We start from the raw sequence: 20795 nt of genomic DNA on the forward strand, positions 1-20795 counted from the left end.
AATCGCGCACTGCCGCAAGTGCCAAGATCTGTATTGATCCCGGCACCTGAGGGGTTAATGGCGACGCCTGCGAAATCGCGGGCGTCGGCCATTGCCGGCGGGTCCCTGGCTGCGATCAGCAGCCGGGATCAGCCGCACATGACACGTGCATCGCTCCGATGCCCGCCGTTATGCACAGGACGTAAATGTACGTCCTGGTGCGTTAAGTACCACCGCACCAGGACGTACATTTACGTCCTGCGTCCTTAAGGGGTTAAATATTGGCACCACATTTGCCATGTGCCAGTCCTGGGGAACAGTCCCCGTCACTATAAAGTCCCTGAATATTAAAAATAGGGGTCTGTCTATTACATTACTTAATTCCTTTAGAACACGAGGGTGAATGCCATCTGGACCAGGTGATTTGTACATTTAGATTTTTTTGTAGGCGGCACTCTACTTCTTCCTGGGTTAGACAGGTGACCTGTACTTCTTCCTGGGTTAGACAGGTGACCTGTACTTCTTCCTGGGTTAGACAGGTGACCTGTACTTCTTCCTGGGTTAGACAGGTGACCTGTACTTCTTCCTGGGTTAGACAGGTGACCTGTACTTCTTCCTGGGTTAGACAGGTGACCTGTACTTCTTCCTGGGTTAGACAGGTGACCTGTACTGGGGAGTTTACCTTATCTCGCTGTATTTCACCTTACATTTAATTTTCCTCGGTGAACACAGTGGAGAAGAATTTGTTTAACCCCTGAACGACCACGGACGTAAATGTACGTCCTGGTTTGGCGGGACCATCGGAAGGGTGCTCGCATCATACAGCCGCATCATACAGCAGCAGCCGGGGACCCGCCCGTAATGTCCGACATCCGCGATCGCGCGGATGACCACCTTTAACCCCTCCGATGCCGTGATCAATACAGATCACGGAATCTGCGGCAATGCGGCACTTTGATTGGATGATCGGATCGCCCGCACCGCTGCCGCGGGGATCCGATCATCCAGCATGACAGCCGGAGGTCCCCTTACCTAGCTCTGGCCGTCTCCCGGGGTCTTCTGCTCTGGTCTGCGATCGAGCAGACCAGAGCAGAAGATGACCGATAATACTGAGCAGTGCTATGTCCTTTACATAGCACTGCACAGTATTAGCAATCAAAGCATTGCTATAGATAGTAAAAATAAAAAGTAAAAAAAAAAGTGAAAAATCCCCTCCCCAATAAAAATGAAAATGGTCTTTTTTTCCCATTTTACCCCCAAAAAGCGTAATTTTTTTAAATAAACATATTTGGTATCGATGCGTGCGTACATGTCCGAACTATCAAAATATAATGTTAATGATCCCATACGGTGAATGGTGTAAATGTAAAAAATGTAAAAAGTCAAAAAATGCTGCTTTTTTGTCACATTTTATTTAAAAAAATTTATAAAAAATGATCTAAAAGTTTTATATATGCAAATGTGGTACCAAAAAAAGAACAAACGAAAAAAAAAATTAGCCCTCATACCGCCCTATATACGGAAACATGAAAAAGTTATATTTTGTACAAAATGTTTTCGATTTTTTTTAAGTGGTACAAAAATATAAAAGTATCTAGCCATGGGTATCATTTTAATCGTATTGACCCACAGAATAAAGAACACATGTCATTTTTACCATAAAGTGTACAGTGTGAAAGCAAAACCCTCCAAAATGTGCAAAATTTTGGTTTTCATTTAAATTTCCTCCCTAAATTTTTTTTTTATTGGGTTCACCGTACATTTTATGGTAAAATGAGAGGTTTCATTACAAAGTACAATTGGTCACGCAAAAAACAAGCCCTTGTATGGGTCTTTAGATGGAAATATAAAAGAGTTATGGATTTTAGAAGGCGAGGAGGAAAAAACGAAAATGCAAAAATAAAATTGGCCTGGTCCTTAAGGTAAAAATGGGCTTGGTCATTAAGGGGTTAATATATTTGCTTTTTCTTGATCCCCGTTTATAATTTCTTTGTCATCATTTTTTAAAGGGCTGACACTTTAATTTTTGACCTTTTTGCTATTTATATAGTTAAAGAACATTTTGGGGTTAGTTTTATTCTCTTTGACAATGAGTCTTTTTGTCTCTATTTTTCCGGCTTTTATCTGTTTTTTTTTACATATTTTACTTTTTTCTCTATAGCTTTTTAATGCTTCCTCACTGCCGTACTGTTTTAGTAGTTTAAATGCTTTATTATTGTCATTTATTGCCCCCTTAACATTTTTATTCTTCCATATTGGTTTTCTTTTATTTCTGACCCTTTTATTCCCATAAGGTTGATACATCTTACAGTGAGAATTTGAGATATATTTTTTATTTTTTTATTTTTTTTTATTTGAAGGTTTTTTATTTTCAAACAATAAAACAAAATACAATAAAAAGATTATGGCATAGGAAGAAAGCATACAAGTAGGCATATCCGTCGATAGAATGGTAGTGGCTACCTCTAAGGTTTGCATAGGACTGCAAGGTCCACACATTGAACTCAAAACAATGCTAAGGCAATTATGGAAGCAGTTCAGCAAGTAACAGGCATTGCAAGATCCACCCAACAAGGAGGGTGGGACAGGCTGTGTTCCACATAAGGGAAAACCATAACAATATTCGAGAATGACTCTTGTTTAGAAAAACAGGCGAGTCCAACAATGAGGGAGAAGAAGAAAAGACAGACAAGATATCAGGATAGACGAGGCAGCGAAATAGACCCAAAATAAGAAAACAAGGGGGGGGGGAAGGAATGGGGAGAAGAAAAACAGAAGAGCATAAGAGCAATAAAGACTACAAACGGACATGGGGAGACAACCAGAAACAATAGGAATAGGGGACACAAAAGACAGTCAAATGGAGGAAGGGCAGAGGTAGGGAACATGAGAGGGGCCAGGAGAGGAGGTGCAAACTCTAGCAGGCTGCTAAGGGGCGGGAGGAGGGCCAAACAGATCCCTATACCCAGGGGAGGATTGAAATGTCAGCCAATCAAACCAAGTTTTCGTGTAACGGTCATTCATACTCCTAGCTCCTCCATACTCTGGGTAAGCATAATTTCAGTTAACCACTCCCCAACAGGATCAGGGGACTTCCACCTACGTGGAATGACCGTACGCGCCGCCTGGAGCATATGACTAATGAGGGACTTCTGGACCGAGTTGGCCGACATAGATAGATGAGAAAGAAGAACAGCATCCGTTGAATGAGGAATGTCCCCCTTTGTCACCTCCCGTGTCACTCTGAGTACCGTAGACCAGAAAGATGTGAGACTAGGGCAAGACCACCATATGTGGGTCATAGTGCCTACTGACTCCCCACACCGCCAACAAGCGCCAGGAACCATTGGAAACCAATGCCGAAGTTGAGCAGGTGTACGGTACCAACGAGTGAGCACTTTATAATTCGTCTCTTGGGCCTTACAGGCCATCACTGATTTATGACAGAGCCTAAAGCACTTAGCCCACTGGGCTGGAGATAATGATATACCCAGCTCTTGTTCCCACGCTGCACAGTAAGATGGGAGAGTCGTGTTGTAACAGGAAAGCAACAAGCGGTACAGAAAGCTAATCTTGTGAGAGGGCATTGGGGGCAGAAGACACAGTTTCTCAAATGCGGTCAGCTCCCTATGCAGCTTCGATCGTCGTTTGGTAGCTGCATAAAAATGGTGAAGTTGCGCATAGGTATAGAGACAACTTCCACTAGGGGATCCTTCCCGCATAAGAGAAGCAATGGGCAACAGGTCAGTAGCGGAAAGCATATGGCAGAAACGAGCAGGGGGTAATGTGGGAACCTACAATAGGCACCCGGGGGTTAGCCCAGGAGGAAAAGCAGGATTGCCAGTGACAGGGAGCATGGGACCAGCAGGGTCTATTAAGGAATCATTTAACTTCTGGCCACATAAAACGGACTACGTCCGTTGGGAGGTGAAGGTCAGCAAGGACAAGGAGGAGGGGGGTGGGGGCCATGTCCAGGGCAGTCCAGCCAACACACCAGGGTATAAGACATGGGCCATCCATACCCAGAGTTTCAATTCAGCGTTATGCAACAAATCCAACAGTCTAGCATGCATAGCTGCCAGATAGTATGAACGACAGTCCGGAAGGCCCAAGCCCCCCTCCTGCTTTGGACGGAATAAGACCCTACGGCTAATCCGCGGTCTTCCACCCTTCCACACAAATAACCCAAACCTCCCGTGCATAGTACGCCAATAAGAGGCTGGCAAGGGTATGGGGATTGTTTGTAAAAGGTACAACAGCTTGGGTAGAAGAGTCATTTTCAGGGCATGGACCCTCCCAAACCAAGAAAGAGTCTTGGTCTGCCAGTTCTCTAGGTAGGACGTGAAGTGGGAAAGGAGAGGGGCAAAATTACGCTGGTATAAGAGGGATAAGTCTGAGGGGACCACAATACCTCGATACTTGATTCCCTGAGGGGGCCAGGAGAAGGGAAAATTGGATTTAAGCACATCAACCATTGGGAGGGGGAGTGAAACATTCAGAGCCTCGGATTTGGATACATTAATTTTAAAATTGGACCAAGCCCCGAATCCGGACACCACAGACATCAAGGAGGGGAGTGACACAAGGGGGTTAGTGATATAAACCAAAAGGTCATCTGCAAATGCAGAGCATATATAGTCTACTTCACCAATCATAATCCCCGTATTGTCCGGATTCTCGCGGATTGCTGTCAGAAGGTGTTCCATGACAAGCACATAAAGCAGGGGGGATAATGGGCAACCCTGGCGAGTGTCGTTATGAACAGAAAAGGGGGGGGGGATAGAGAACCATTAATCCTTAACCTAGCGGAGGGGTTATGGTATAAGGACATAATTTTAGCCGTAAGAACCGGACCCAACCCTATAACTCCCAGCACCTCCCTCAAGGACGACCACAAAATGCGATCAAACGCTTTTTCGGCATCTAGGGATATAATCATGAGGGGGATTTGTCTTGATTGGGCATGATGAAAAATATCCAGGGTTTTTAACGTGTTATCACGTGCCTCCCTTCCCGGTACAAAGCCCACCTGATCAGAATGAACAAGCTTAGGCAAATGGGCTCCCAGCCGAATTGCGATCAATTTAGAAAACAGCTTAGTGTCCACATTTAGCAGCGAAATGGGCCTATAGCTGGCGCATATTTGTGGGTCTTTGCCCGGTTTGGGAAGCACAGCAACGTGAGCCATAGTAGATTGGGGAGGAAATGGGCATTCCGGACCCACTGCATTAAAGGAAGCTATCATCAAGGGAGCTAGTTGTTCCCCAAATTTCTTATAGAAAGCCACGGTGTAGCCATCCGGGCCCGGACTCTTCCCCCCGGCAGCGAGGAAATAACTCCAAGGAGCTGCTCCGCTGTGAATGGGGTGTCCAGCTCCCCAGACACCTCAGCAGAAAGCCTGGGGAGGTCAGGTATGGGGAAAGAAGCAGGGCCAGGACGAGTAACGGCAGGAAGGTTATAAAGGTCACTGTAATATTGACAAAATTCCGCGGCTATTTCAGAGGTTGTATGGACCCATGTACCTGAACTCTGTTTAATACAGGGAATATGGGAAGACACCCTGCGTTCTCTTAGTGCTCTAGCAAGCATCCGGCCACTTTTATTGCCAAATTCATAGAATTTACTGCGGCATAAGTGTTAGGCCCGCTTGTAAGAGGCGTCCAAAAGACGTCTAGCTTCCTGGCGCGCCAACATCAATTCACCTAAGACAGAGGATGAGAGAGCTCGTTTGTGAGCCAGTTCAAGGTCTGCCACCTTCCTAAGAGCACGCTGCAGAGCATGGGCTTTTCCCCTTTTTAACCTGGTGCCATGCTTAATAAATACCCCACGGATCACGCATTTAACAGCTTCCCATTTCATCAAGGGGGATGTGGAGTCCCGGGCATGATCCAGGAGGAAATTAGCAATCGACCTTTCCACATCGGTCGCACAGACAGGGTCTAGCAGGAGCGAATCATTCAACCGCCAGGTCCACTCCCCCCTGATCAATGAAGGCAAGCTCAGCGTGCATAGTACCGGTGCATGATCGGACCATAGGATATTCCCCATACTAGAGGAGGTAACCCAGGGGAGGGCACTATGTTGCAATAAGATATAGTCTATCCTGCTATAGGAGTTATGAGAGGGTGAGTAAAAACTAAAATCCCTATCCGAAGGGTGAAGCAAGCGCCAGACATCGCATAGTTGCAGGAGGCTCAGTGTACGCTTAAGGCGTTTAATGGCAGTGTACGAAATGGATGAGCGCCCTGACGAGTTATCCAAGACCGGGTCAAGGGTCAGATTAAGGTCCCCACACAGGATTAGGGTACCCGCAGAAGCGGCATAACCTCATCCACCAGGCTCCCCAAAAACGCTATTTGATTCACATTAGGGGCATAAACATTAAGTAATGTAAGTTCCTGACCCCCCACCATGAGAGAAAGGAGGACGTATCTAGACTCCGGATCAATCCTGCAGTTCAGGACCTGATGAGGGAGGGATTTGTGGACAGCAATCGCCGTCCCACAGGACCTGGAGTGAGGGTTGTCTGCGCAGTACCAGGATGTATAGTGTGGATGCTTAAGGGAAGGAGCATGGCCTACCTTAAAATGAGTTTCTTGCAGACATACCAACTGCACCTTTTGCTTATGGAAATGGTGAAGTACCTGTGAGCGTTTTTCAGGCGTATTCAGTCCCTTTGCGTTGTACGTAGCAATCTTAAGATCCGCCCCAGCCATATTGGAAGAGATGAACAACAATTAGTAAAGGACCACACTAGCTATGAGGCACTATTAAGTGAGAGAGAGAGACTCCCCTGAGGATAGGGGGGGGGGGGGAAGGGGTGACATACACAAGGATTGGGGAGGACACAGGAGGAATGGAGACACAAGGAAAGAGGACGTCAAATAGGTGAGGGTGGGGAGAAAACCAAACAAAACCAAAAAAGGAGACTTTTAGAAAATACCAAGGAGGCCAAGAGAAAGCAGAGGAAAAGTAGACAAGAAAGCGGAAAAAGAAATTAAACTAAGATAAATAATGTAGAAAAAAGAGGAAACCCAAAAGGCAGTAAAGGACAGGAAAGATTCTACTGCTGCTGTATCTAAGAGGAAGAAAACAACAAGGACCTAAGGTTGTCAACCCCGGTACTCGCTACCTACGAGGGGGTGAAGAATGTCAGGCCACAGAAAAATGGAGATGGAGACTCCTGCCACCACTAACTTAGGACAGTAACATTAAGGAATAACTCCCGCCACCGGAAAGGACCGGGGAGGGAGCAAGGGGAGCAGAGGCAGGAAACAGGGTAGGGAGAAGAGCAAATGACACAATATGACCATGCAAGAACACCATGATCCAGGGCACATTCGGTATGAAAAAAGAAAAACAGAAATAACATAGGCACATTGCATCAAGTACACTAATATCTCCATCACATATCTCCATCGCAGTAGGTACACCCGCTGCGTCATCACAGAGCAATCACCACAATAGCAACCACCGAGACTAGGTAGGCTACTGAGAGGAGCCAGCAGGAGGCATTTGCAGAGCTGTACGTGGACCTTTGCGGGAGGGGTCCCTTGGTGGGAGACCCGCTCTAGGAGTCTTTGCAGGGGGGGAGACCAACCCCTGAGAAGTACTTTGCAAGGGACGTTTGGTAGAGAAAGTCTGTGGCAGAGGCCAGTCCGTCAGGGACAGATCAGGGAGGTCAAGTTCCTGAAGAAAGCTGGGTAGGTCATCCGGTGACCTCAGGGTAATAAAGCGACCTTTTTGTTTCACATTAAGAGAGAAGGGGAAGCCCCAGCGATATTGAGTCCCCCTCTCACGTAAGGCAGACAGTAGAGGCTTAAGAGCAGCTCGTTGCGCCAGTGTGTGGCGAGAAAGATCCTGGTATAGCTGTATGGGCGTGTCCTTATAGAAGAGCCTTTGGCGCCATCTGGCGCTATGCAGAATATCCTCCTTTAGTCAATAGAAATGAACACGGCAGATTACATCTCGAGGGTTATTATCATCAGTGCTCGGGGGTCTCAAGGCTCTGTGGGCTCTGTCCATCTCAATGTATGTATCCAGTGGACGACCTAGTAGGTCATTGAATATAGATGTAAGGGCATCCCAAAGTTCACCAGAGGAGACTGCTTCCGGAAGACCCCGGACTCGGATATTATTCCTGCGGCTACGGTTTTCAAGGTCGTCCAGGTGTCGATGTATGGAGAACAGTTGTTCTTTATGACTATTCACCACCGATTGCACAGCTTGAACAGAACTGGAGGTAGACTCATGGGAGGTTTCCACCACCGAGACCCTATTTTCAAGAGTAGATAGTTCTGAGCGAAATTGCGCAAATTCTGGTTTGCATTCATTGACAATTTGTTGAGCAAGATTGGAAATGTCCACCTTGGTAGGAAGGGCATGTACCAAGGATTGTAAATCCGTCAGTGTGATGGGTGTGGAGGGAGGTTGAGTGCCATAGACACCAGGCAACTGGCATTGCGGGACCCCAGGATGAGGACCAGGTATAGGAGATGGAGCATAACTGAGGTGAAACCAAGCTGCCAGCAGGTGGGAGAGAAGACGGAGCAGGCAGGTGCACTAAACCCCCAGGGAGGAGACACTCAGTTCCCCTAGGAGGGGACCCAGGGTCCATAAGGGAGAGGTGGCAGGCTTCCCCTTCAGGAGATGATGCTGGGGCTTCAAACCAAGGTGACCCCGAGGCCCAGTTTGGGGATGGGACCGGGGCCCGGACCGAGGCCGGTGAGGGTGGCTTCAGGGCTCTATGCACTTCAGGTGAGCCCATCTGTGTCTCAGCAACCGGGGAGGGATGGTGGTCAGAGCGCTGCTGAGAGGGAGGGAAGGCCCCATAGGAGACTGCAGACGCGGCTCAGAAGGGGTTAACGCACAGTCCCCTGTTAGCAGGTCCAGAAGAGGGGGTCTCACTGGGGTGGATCCCTGCGGTACCGGCCGGGGAGAGAGCCGTGGGGAGTCTGAGGGCAAACAGAGGGGCTGCGGGCTCCTTCCCTGCTGACTCACCCCTCCGGTCGCGGTGCGCTCCGACTGTGGTGCTGTAGGAGCTGGCTGGCGGGAGTGCTGCGCATTCGGTCGCGTCTCCTCTATCCCGGCTTGGACCTCCGTCGGCGATGACAGTGCCGATCCCTCCGGGACTCCAGGAGCAGCAGCTTTCGGCAGGGGAGTGGAGGCCGGGGTCTGGCGAGCAGGCTGGCAGTTCTCCTGTGCAGGCCCCTCCAAGATGGCGCCCGGCAAGGCCGTCCGGAGCGAGGACCCTGAGCGGAGGGTCTGGGAGCGGGTAAAGTAGCTTTCCAGATCCATCTGGGGGGTCAGTGATGTCGAGGCAGATTTCTTCTCCCGGCGGTGAGTTTTCCCCATTAATACCAGCAGGGCAGGTGCAAATATAACAGCGGCAGGCAGGAGCTCCGGAAAGTGCGACTTCACGCGGCCATGACCAGACACGCCCCCCAGAATTTAAGATATTTTGAAGTCTCCCATTTACTGTCAGTATTCTTGTTTCTGAGGACATTATCCCATTTTATATTGTTCAGGGCTTCTCTGAGTTGATCGGACTTTGCCTTCCTAAAGTTCATTGTTTTTGTGGCCCCTCGAGAGATTCCCTTATTGCAGAACAAGTTATAATGTATTATATTATGGTCACTATTTCCTAGGTGTCCTTCTACCTGCACATTAGTTACTCTGTCAGGTCTGTTGGTTAATATTAAGTCTAGTAGGGCGCCCCCTCTGGTCAGGTCTGTTGGATAATATTAACTCTAGTAGGGCGCCCCCTCTGGTCAGGTCTGTTGGTTAATATTAAGTCTAGTAGGGCGCCCCCTCTGTCAGGTCTGTTGGTTAATATTAAGTCTAGTAGGGCGCCCCCTCTGGTCAGGTCTGTTGGTTAATATTAAGTCTAGTAGGGCGCCCCCTCTGTCAGGTCTGTTGGTTAATATTAAGTCTAGTAGGGCGCCCCCTCTGGTCAGGTCTGTTGGTTAATATTAAGTCTAGTAGGGCGCCCCCTCTGTCAGGTCTGTTGGTTAATATTAAGTCTAGTAGGACGCCCCCTCTGGTCGGGCCCTGCACCATTTGGGACAGATAATTGTCTTTAGTTATAGTCAGATGTTTCCTTTTTGAGATTCTCAGGTCTCAGTCTCCAGTTTATATCAGGATAAAGTCTCCATTATTATCCACTCGTTCTGATGATTATTTCCTCAGTAATTGATCTTCTGCCTCTTCCATTATGTTTGGAGGTTTATAGGTTATAACCCCTATCCGAATTTTTTTATTTTTATCTCCATATATTTCTACCCATAATGACTCCACATCTCCTCCCGTATTTCCTCCCGCAGTGCGACCTCCACATTATCGTTTCCCTCCCGTATTTCCTCCCGCAGTGCGACCTCCACATTATCGTTTCCCTCCCGTATTTCCTCCCGCAGTGTGACCTCCACATTATCGTTTCCCTCCCATATATCTTGCTGCTGTGCGGCCTTCAGACTGGACTTTACATAAAGACAAACTCCTCCCCCTTTCTGTTTTGTCCGATCCTTTCTGAATAGACTATAACCCTGTATGTTACCGCCCAGTCACAGCGATCGTCCAACCAAATCTCTGTTAGGCCCCTTTCACACTATAAAAATTCATCCGTAATGAATGTCCGTCATAAAAATCTTGGAAATCGGCCATTAATCAGCCGTTAAAAAATCCCATAATGGGATTTTTCTAATAGCCATTTTAACCCGTTATCGCCCATTATTAATAGCGGCCGTAATTTTGTGACGAGCGATAGTAACGGGAGAAATAGTGCATGCACTATTTCTTCCATTCATTCACCCGTCACAAAATCACGGCCGTTATTAATACTGGGCGATAACGGGTTAAAATGGCTATTAGAAAAATTCCATAGACTATGATGGGATTTTCCAACGGCCGTTTAACGGACGATTTCCAGGGCTTTTATACTGGGCGTTTATAACGGAGGTATTTTTACAGTGTGAAAGGTGCCTGATACCCAACTATGTCATAATCCTCCTCCGAGATTTTCAACTCCATTTTCTGTTTTATTGGTCAGACTTCTGGCATTAGTCAACATGCAATTCAATGGTGTGTGTGTTTTTTTTTCCTATAACGCCTATCCCTATTAACTATTCTAACCCCTCCCCCGCTCCTATCCCTATTAACTATTCTAACCGCTCCCCCCGCTCCTATCCCTATTAACTATTCTAACCCCTCCCCCGCTCCTATCCCTATTAACTATTCTAACCGCTCCCCCCGCTCCTATCCCTATTAACTATTCTAACCCCTCCCCCGCTCCTATCCCTATTAACTATTCTAACCGCTCCCCCCCGCTCCTATCCCTATTAACTATTCTAACCCCTCCCCTGCTCCTATCCCTATTAACTATTCTAACCCCTCCCCCGCTCCTATCCCTATTAACTATTCTAACCGCTCCCCCCGCTCCTATCCCTATTAACTATTCTAACCGCTCCCCCCGCTCCTATCCCTATTAACTATTCTAACCGCTCCCCCCGCTCCTATCCCTATTAATTATTCTAACCCCTCCCCCGCTCCTATCCCTATTAACTATTCTAACCCCTCACCCGCTCCTTTCCCTATTAACTATTCTAACCCCTCCCCAGCCCCTTTCCCTATTAACTATTCTAACCCCTCCCTCCTCCCTATCCCTATTAACTATTCTAACCCCTCCCCCGCTCCTATCCCTATTTACTATTCTAACCCCTCCCTCCACTCCACCTCCAGGTACATTAATAATTCCCCCCTCTCTATCTACACTATCTTCTCCCTCTATGTTGTAGGTTCCCTCCCCCCCAGTCCCTAGTTTAAACACTCCTCCACCCTTCAAGCCATCTTCTCCCCCAAGCATAGCTTCACCCTCCGCATTGAGGTGCAGCCTGTCCCTACTGTAGAGCCATATGTTCCCCCATTTAATGTCCCCCATATAATGACCCCATATAATATCACCCATATAATGTCCCCCATATAATATCTCCCATATAATATCACCCATATAACGTCCCCTATATAACATATCCCATATAATGTCCCCTATATAATATATCCCATATAATATCACCCATATAATGTCCCCTATATAATATCTCCCATATAATGCACCCTATATAATATATCCCATATAATATCACCCATATAATGTCCCCTATATAATATCACCCATATAATGTACTCTATATAATATATCCCATATAATGTCCCCCATATAATATATCCCATATAATATCACCCATATAATATCACCCATATAATGTCCCCTATATAATATCACCCATATAATGTATCCTATATAATATATCCCATATAATGTCAATCTCCACTGAGAACGCAGATACAACCTGTCTCTCTTGTATGGATAATTAGTCATTGGTAACTCTGCGGCCATGAAGTTGTTAAATAAACACGTCAGAAGATGGTAATCTTTATCATTACGCTTCTGTTACATTATTTTCCTTGGAGGCGAAGCTGATGCATTTTTCACTAAATCACTTTATAAAAATAATGATATGTTTTACGTGCAGCTCTAAACATAGTATTACATATCCAGGATGCGCTTGCAGCTGGCACGTCTGGTGACTGTGGTGACAGATAATTACGATATGGAGAGTGGAGGAAATAGAGAAAAATGGTATCATAAGGTGTCCAGGTAGGAGAAGGAATGGCCGCCTGCGATGTCTTCAGAGGATCAAGCTTGTGTGAGCTTCATTCCCTATCTAAAGTCTGTGTGAGCTGTCCTCAATAAATGCTCTCCTCTCTCTCTACAGTCTGTGTGAGCTGTCCTCAATAAATGCTCTCCTCTCTCTCTACAGTCTGTGTGAGCTGTACCCTATAAATGCTCTCCTCCCCCTCTACAGTCTGTGTGAGCTGTCCTCCATAAATGCTCTCCTCCCTCTCTACAATCTGTGTAAGCTGTCCTCTATTAATGCTCTCCTCCCTCTCTACAGTCTGTGTGAGCTGTCCTCTATAAATGCTGTCCTCCCCCTCTACAGTCTGTGTGAGCTGTCCTCTATAAATGCTCTCCTCCCCCTCTACAGTCGGTGTGAGCTGTACTCTGTAAATGCTCTCCTCCCTCTCTACAGTCTGTGTGAGCTGTCCTCTATAAATGCTCTCCTCCCTCACTACAGTCTGTGTGAGCTGTCCTTTATAAATGCTCTTCAACCTATCTACAGTCTGTGTAATCGGTCCTCTATGAATTCTCTCCTCCTTCTCTACAGTCTGTGTAAGCTGTCCTCTATAAATGCTCACCTCCCTCTCTACAGTCTGTGTAAGCTGTCCTCCATAAATGCTCTCCTCCTTCTCTACAGTCTGTGTAAGCTGTCCTCTATAAATGCTCTCCTCCCTCTCTACAGTCTGTGTAAGCTGTCCTCTATAAATGCTCTCCTCCCTCTCTACAGTCTGTGTGAGCTTTCCTCTATAAATGCTCTCCTCCCTCTCTACAGTCTGTTTGAGCTGTCCTCTATAAATGCTCTCCTCCCTCTCTATAGTCTGTGTGAGCTGTGCTCTCTAAATGCTCTCCTCCCTCTCTATAGTCTGTGTGAGCTGTCCTCTGTGAATGTTCTCCTCCCTATCTACAGTCTGTGTGAGTTGTCCTCTATAAATGCTCTCCTCCCTATCTACAGTCTTAGTAAGCTGTCCTCTATAAATGCTCTCCCCCTCTCCACAGTCTGTGTGAGCTGTCCTCTATAAATGCTCTCTCTCTTCTGTGTGAGTGGTCCTCTATAAATGCTCTCCTCCCTCTCCACAGTCTGTTTGAGCTGTCCTCTATAAATGCTCTCACCCTCTCTATAGTCTGTGTGAGCTGTCCTCTATAAATACTCTCCTTCCTCTCTATAGTCTATGTGAGCTGTCTTCTATAAATGCTCCCCTCTATATCTACAGTCTGTTCGAGTTGTCCTCTATAAATGCTCTCCTTCCTCTCTACAGTCTGTGTGAGCTTTCCTCTATCAATGCTCTTCTCCCTCCCCCTCCCCCTCCCCCTCCCCTCCCCCTCCCCCTCCCCCTCCCCCTCCCCCTCCCCCTCCCCCTCCCCCTCCCCCTCCCCCTCCCCCCCTCTCTCTCTCTCTCTCTCTCTCTCTCTCTCTCTCTCTCTCTCTCTCTCTCTCTCTCTCTCTCTCTCCCTCTCTCCCTCTCTCCCTCTCTCTCCCTCCCTCTCCCTCCCTCCCTCTCTCTCTCTCTCTCTCTCTCTCTCTCTCTCTCTCTCTCTCTCTCTCTCTCTCCCCCTCCCTCCCCCCCTCCCTCCCTCCCTCTCTCTCTCTCTCTCTCTCTCTCTCCCTCTCCCTCTCCCTCTCCCTCTCCCTCTCCCTCCCTCCCTCTCCCTCTCCTCTGTCTATTTGAGCTGTCCTCTATAAATGCTGTCCCCCCCTCCACAGTCTGTATGGGTTGTCCTCTATAAATTCTCTCCTCCTTCTCTCTAGTCTGTGTGAGCTGTCCTCTATGAATGCTCTCCTCCCTATCTACAGTCTTAGTAAGCTGTCCTCTATAAATGCTCTCCCCCCTCTCCACAGTCTGTGTGAGCTGTTTTCTATAAATGCTCTCTCTCTTCTGTGTGAGCTGTCCTCTATAAATGCTCTCCCCCTCTCTACAGTAGTGATGTCGCAAACATAAAATCTTTGGTTCGCGAAACGCGAACACGAACTTCCTCAAATGTTCGCGAACCGGGCGAACCGCCATTGACTTCTCTCTCTCTCTCTCTAGTCTGTTTGAGCTGTCCTCTATAAATGCTCTCCCCTCTCCACAGTCTGTATGGGCTGTCCTCTATAAATGCTCTCCTCCCTCTCTATAGTGGGATTTGAACCTAAGGCCCCAGCGCTGCAAGGCAGCAGTGCTAACCCCTGAGCCCCAATGCTACCCTTAGCATACATCTAATATCTACGGTTGCTAAAATGGACAGAGATGTCAGCAGAGAGTACCAGAAAAATTAGGCATGTACACATGGAGGAAAAATTGGGTATTGTCGTAGCCGCAGCTGTAGCAACAGCCAGAAAAATTGCAGCACCATAACAAGTGCAGCAGCAGAGTCCCGAAAAATTAGGCATGTAAAATTTATGTTTGTTTCGCCAGGCAGATAGTGCCCTAAAACATTACGGCTTGAACCCTAGTTGGTGGCGGCTAAGTCACGCAAGTCATCCGGCATTCAAATGCAGCGTGTGGACCATTTTTAGGCAAGGCAGCTCATCTGATCAGGCCTTGTTCAGTCAAATGTATCGCCCAGTGTCAGTCCCTTCGGGATCCATCCCTCATTCATCTTAAGAAAGGTGAGGTAATCCAGACTTTTTTGACCAAGGCGACTCCTCTTCTCAGTGACAATACCTCCTGCTTCACTGAAGGTCCTTTCTGACAGGACACTTGAAGCGGGGCAGGCCAGAAGTTCGAGCGCAAATTGGGATAGCTCAGGCCACAGGTCAAGCCGGCACACCCAGTAGTCAAGGAGTTCATCGCTCCTCAGAGTGTCAATATCTGCGGTTAAGGCCAGGTAGTCTGCTACCTGTCGGTCAAGTCGTTCTCTGATGGTGGACCCCGAAGGGCTGTGGCGATGCGTAGGACTTAAAAAGCTCCGCATGTCCTCCATCAACAGCATGTCTGTACAGCATCCTGTCCTTGCCAGCGTGTTCGTGGGAGGAGGAGTAGGATTACTTTCACCTCTTCCCCTGTTAGATCCCTGTTGTGCTGTGACATGACCCTTATACGCTGTGTACAGCATACTTCTTAATTTATTTTGGACCTGCTGAATCCTTTCCGCCTTGCTGTAATGCGGTAACATGTCAGGCACTTTATGTTTATATCAGGGGTCTAGTAGTGTGGACACCCAGTACAGGTTGTTCTCCTTTATCCTTTTTATACGGGGGTCCCTCAACAGGCACGACAGCATGAAAGACCCCATTTGCACAAGGACGGATGCCGAGCTACTCATGTCCCGTTCCTCGTCCTCAGTGATGTCAGGGAAGGTATCATCTTCTTCCCCCCAGCCACGTACAACACCACGGGAACCAGACAGGTGACAAGGAGCACCCTGGGATGCCTGCTGTGGTTGGTCTTCCTCCTCCTCTTCAAAGCCACATTCCTCCTCTGACTCCTCTTCCTCACAATCCTCTTCCAGCGTTGCCGCAGGTCCAGCAAGCGATGCTGATAAGGCTGTTTCTGGTGGTGATGGTGTCCACAACTCTTCCTCTTCACGCTCATCTACTGCCTGATCCAGCACTCTTCGCAGGGCACGCTCCAGGAGGAAATCAAACGGTATGATGTCGCTGATGGTGCCTTCGGTGCGAATGACCAGGTTTGTCACCTCCTCAAAAGGACGCATGAGCCTACAGGCATTGCGCATGAGCCTCCAGTAACGTGGCAAAAAAATTCCCAGCTCCGCAGATGATGTCCTAGCACCCCGGTCATACAAATATTCGTTGATGGCTTTTTCTTGTTGGAGAAGGCGGTCGAACATTAGGAGTGTTGAATTCCAACGTTTCGGGCTGTCGCAAATCAAGCGCCTCACTGGCATGTTGTTTCGCCGCTGGATATCTGACAAGTGCGCCATGGCCGTGTAGGAACGCCTGAAATGGCAACACACCTTCCTGGCCTGCTTCAGGACATCCTGTAAGCCTGAGTACTTGAGCACAAAGCGTTGTACAATCAGATTACACACAAGTGCCATGCACGGCACGTGTCAACTTGCCCAACTTCAATGCCGCCAACAAATTTGTTCCATTGTCACAAACCACCTTGCCGATCTCCAGTTGTTGCGGAGTCAGCCACTGGTCCACCTGTGCGTTCAGGGCCGAGAGGAGCGCTGGTGTGGTGTGACTCTCTGCTTTGAGGCAAGTCAACCACAAGATGGCGTGACACTGCCGTATCCGGGATGTTGAATAGCACCTGGGGAGCTGGGGAGCTGGGGAGCTGGGGGGGGGGGGGGGCGGGGATGTGGAGCAAGATGCAGCAGTGGAAGAGGACTCGGCCGAGGATGTTATTGAAGAGGATGGAGTAGGAGGAGTAGAGGAGGTGGCAAGTCGTGGCGGTGTCACCAACTCCTCTGCAGAGCCACGCATTCCATGCTTGGCAGCCGTCACCAGCTTTACCCAATGCGCAGTGTAGGTGATATACCTGCCCTGACCATGCTTTTCAGACTAGGTATCAGTGGTCAGATGGAACCTTGCCCCTACACTGTGTGCCAGACATGCCATAAAATGCCTCAGACTCCACCAGCTTGTATGGTAAAAGTTGGCGGACTAGCAGTTCTGACAAGCCAGCTGTCAGACGCCGGGCTAGGGGGTAACTTTAAGACATTGTCTTCTTGAACTCAAACATCTCCTTGACAGATACCTGACTGTGGGCAGATGAGCAGGAACTGCTCAAGGCGAGAGACGGAGAGGCAGATGGTTGAGAGAGGGCAAGGAGGGCAGCAGTGGTTGACCTGGCTGAAGATGCTGGACCAGGAGGAGGATGGCGGCTTTGACTTTGTGTGCTGCTTGTACTGACGTGTTGATCCCATAGGCGTTTGTGATGTGCGATCATGTGCCTTCGCAAAGCAGTTGTGCCTAGGTGGGTGTTGGACTTCCCACAACTCAGTTTCTTCTGGCACAAGTTGCAAATGGCCTCGCTGTTGTCAGAGGCAGACACACAAAAAAAATGCCACACTGCTGAGCTCTGCGATGACGGCATTCTGGTGGTGGCAACAGCATGCGTTGATTGGTGTCTCGTCTGGCTGACCCCGGGTGCCGATGCATGCTGTCTGACTGTGCCACTAGCTCCTTGCGACGACCTCCCCCTGCTTCCAACTCGTCTCCTCCTCCTCCTCCTCTCTGTCTCCCCATCTGAACTTTCCCCCTCTTCTTCTCTTCTAGCGGGCACCCACGTGGCATCCACGGACACATCGTCATCATTAACACCTTCACCGCTATCTGACACCTCAAGAAAGGAAGCAGCAGCGGGTACAACATCATCATCACACCGTACGTCCATGTGTGTAATGCTGCCTGACAGACATATCCCTGTTATCTACATCCTCTGGCAATAATGGTTGCGCATCACTCATGTCTTCAAACTGATGTGTAAATAACTCCTCTGACGGATGAAGTAAAGTTGCTGCGGTGCTAGTGTTGGTGGTGGCGGCAGGCGGGCAAGTGGTAGCATGAGAGGTGCCCGAAGCTAAGCTAGAGGAGGAGAAGGAGGGTGCGTCTGATAGCCAGTCAACTAAGTCCTCAGAACTTTGGGGGTTCAGGGTACGTGGTCTCTGAACACTGGCCATTCTAGGGCCAAAGAGAATCCCAGTGTAACGCTGATATCCATCCCGCAGCGCTCGCGGCGTCTGGTCTCCTGCAGCGCCCCGGTCTCTCACTCTGACCGGGAGCGCTGCTACAGTGCTGCCGATGGGGATGCGATCCGCATGGCGGCACTAGTCCGCTTGCGGATCGCATCTCCGTTTTGATTACCTGCCCCGTCCTCTGTCTCAGCCCCGGCGCGTGCGGTCCCGCTCTCTAGGGCGCGCGCGCGCCGGGTCTCTCAGATTTAAAGGGCCAGTGCACCATTAATTGGTGCCTGGACCAATCTGCTCCTATCAGTCCTAATTACTGTGAATACTATATAAAATCACTTCCCCTTCCTGTCCCTGATGGATCTTGTTGCCTAGTGCCTTGTGAAAGCGTTTAATGTGTGACTTTCTGCTGTTGCCCCTGACTACGAACTTTTGCCGCCTGCCCTGACCTTCTGCTACGTCTGACCTCGCCTCTGTCTAGTCCTTCTGTACCACGCCTATCTCAGCTATCAGTGAGGTCGAGTCGCTATCGGGGGATATGACCAGGGAGTTACCGCCGCAGCAAGCCGATCCCGTCTTGCGGCGGGCTCTGGTGAAAACCAGTAACTCCTTAGAACCGGTCCCCCGGTGCGGCCCGCGTCTTCGCCTCACTGACCAGAGGATCCACTACCTGCATACCAGTCCGGATCGTGACACCCAGCACCACAACGGCCCCTGCGGGATGGCCTTCCTCTGCCTGTCATTTTTTTGGTAAAATTTGCACAATTGTCACACCAAATGTGGTTTGCACTAGGGTGACACAATTTGCCCTGCAGGCAAAAATACTGGCAACTGTGACGTGAACTGACAGTGACGACTGATTTTATTTAACAGCCAAAAAAGGTATTTTTCTTTTTAATTTGCACAACTGTCACACCTAATTTGATTTGCACTAGTGTGACAATGAGCAAAAAAGCTTGCCAGCGGAGTTCCCCTTTTAAGCAGTGGTCCCCAACCAGGGTGCCTCCAGCTGTTGCAAAACACATGGACTGATATATTTCAGCCCTTTGAATACTGTAGTAGTTAGTTCCTTGAAGTAACTTAAGTTTTATACTGGAGTATCCCTTTTAACCAGCGGTTCCCTCCCAACCAGGGTTCCTCCAGCTGTTGCAAGACACACGGACTGATATCTTTCAGCCCTAAAAAGGGCTTTTTTGGGTGCTGTCCTTAAAGCAGATGTTACACTTGTGCTCTAGGAGTAAACTGGACCCTGAATACACCACCTAGTAGCAACCTAGCTATCGCTTTCCCTATACAGCAGGAGCAGCTTCTCTGACCATCCACTTCCTAAGCCTGCAGCATGCTGAATGAGGCTAAAATGGCGTCCGTGCAAGAGGTAGGAGGTAGTGTTGCTCGCGAATATTCGCAATTCGAATATTATTCGCGAATATCGCATATTCGCGAATTCGCGAATTTCGCGAATATAGTGCTATATATTCGTAATTACGAATATTCGTTTTTTATTTTTTTTATTTATTTTTTCACAGTACACATCACAGTGATCATCCCTCTCTGCTTCCAGCTTGTGTGGTGTAAAGAAGGCTGTAATACTACTGTGTGAGACTGGCGTGTAACAATTCGCATATGCGAAAATTAGCACATGCTAATATTCGCATATGCGAATTTTCACGAGTGTTAATTTTGTATATGTAAATTTTCGCATATGTTAATTTTCGCATGTGCGAATATTCGCATATGCGAAAATAAAACAAGAATATAACGAATATGCGAATATTCGTCCATATATTCGCGAATATTCGCGAATTCGAATATGGCCTATGCCGCTCAACACTAGTAGGAGGGTCTGGAAGGGAGGGACTGCTGCTGATTGGCTGTAATGTGTCTGCTGACTCACAGGGTCAAAGTTTACTACAATGTTAAAGTATAGGGGGCGAATCGAACTTCACATATGTTCGCCCGGCGATGCGAACACGAACATGCTAAATTCGCCGGGAACTGTTCGCCAGGCGAACAATTCGCGACATCTCTACTCTACAGTCTGTTTGAGCTGTCCTCTATAAATGCTCTCCTCTCTCTCAATAGTCTGTGTGAGCTGTCCTCTATAAATGCTACCCTCCCTATCTACAGTCTGTGTGAGTTTTCCTCTATAAATGCTCTCCTCCCTATCTACAGTCTTAGTAAGCTGTCCTCTATAAATGCTCTCCTCCCTCTCTACAGTCTGTGTGAGCTTTCCTCTATAAATGCTCTCCTCCCTATCTACAGTCTGTGTAAACTGTCCTCTATCAATGCTCTTCTCTCTCTTTCTCTCCTGTCTATTTGAGCTGTCCTCTATAAATGCTGTCCCCCCCTTCACAGTCTGTATGGGCTGTCCTCTATAAATGCTCTCCTCCTTCGCTACATTCTGTGTAAGCTGTCCTCTATAAATGCTCTCCTCCCTCTCTACAGTCTGTGTGAGCTGTTCTCTATAAATGCTCTCTCTCTTCTGTGTGAGCGGTCCTCTATAAATGCTCCCCTCCCTATCTACAGTCTTTGAAAGCTGTCCTCTATAAATGCTCTCCTCCCTATCTAC

This window comes from Hyla sarda, chromosome 6, assembly GCF_029499605.1.
Source record: "Hyla sarda isolate aHylSar1 chromosome 6, aHylSar1.hap1, whole genome shotgun sequence".
In the NCBI taxonomy this organism is placed as follows: domain Eukaryota; kingdom Metazoa; phylum Chordata; class Amphibia; order Anura; family Hylidae; genus Hyla; species Hyla sarda.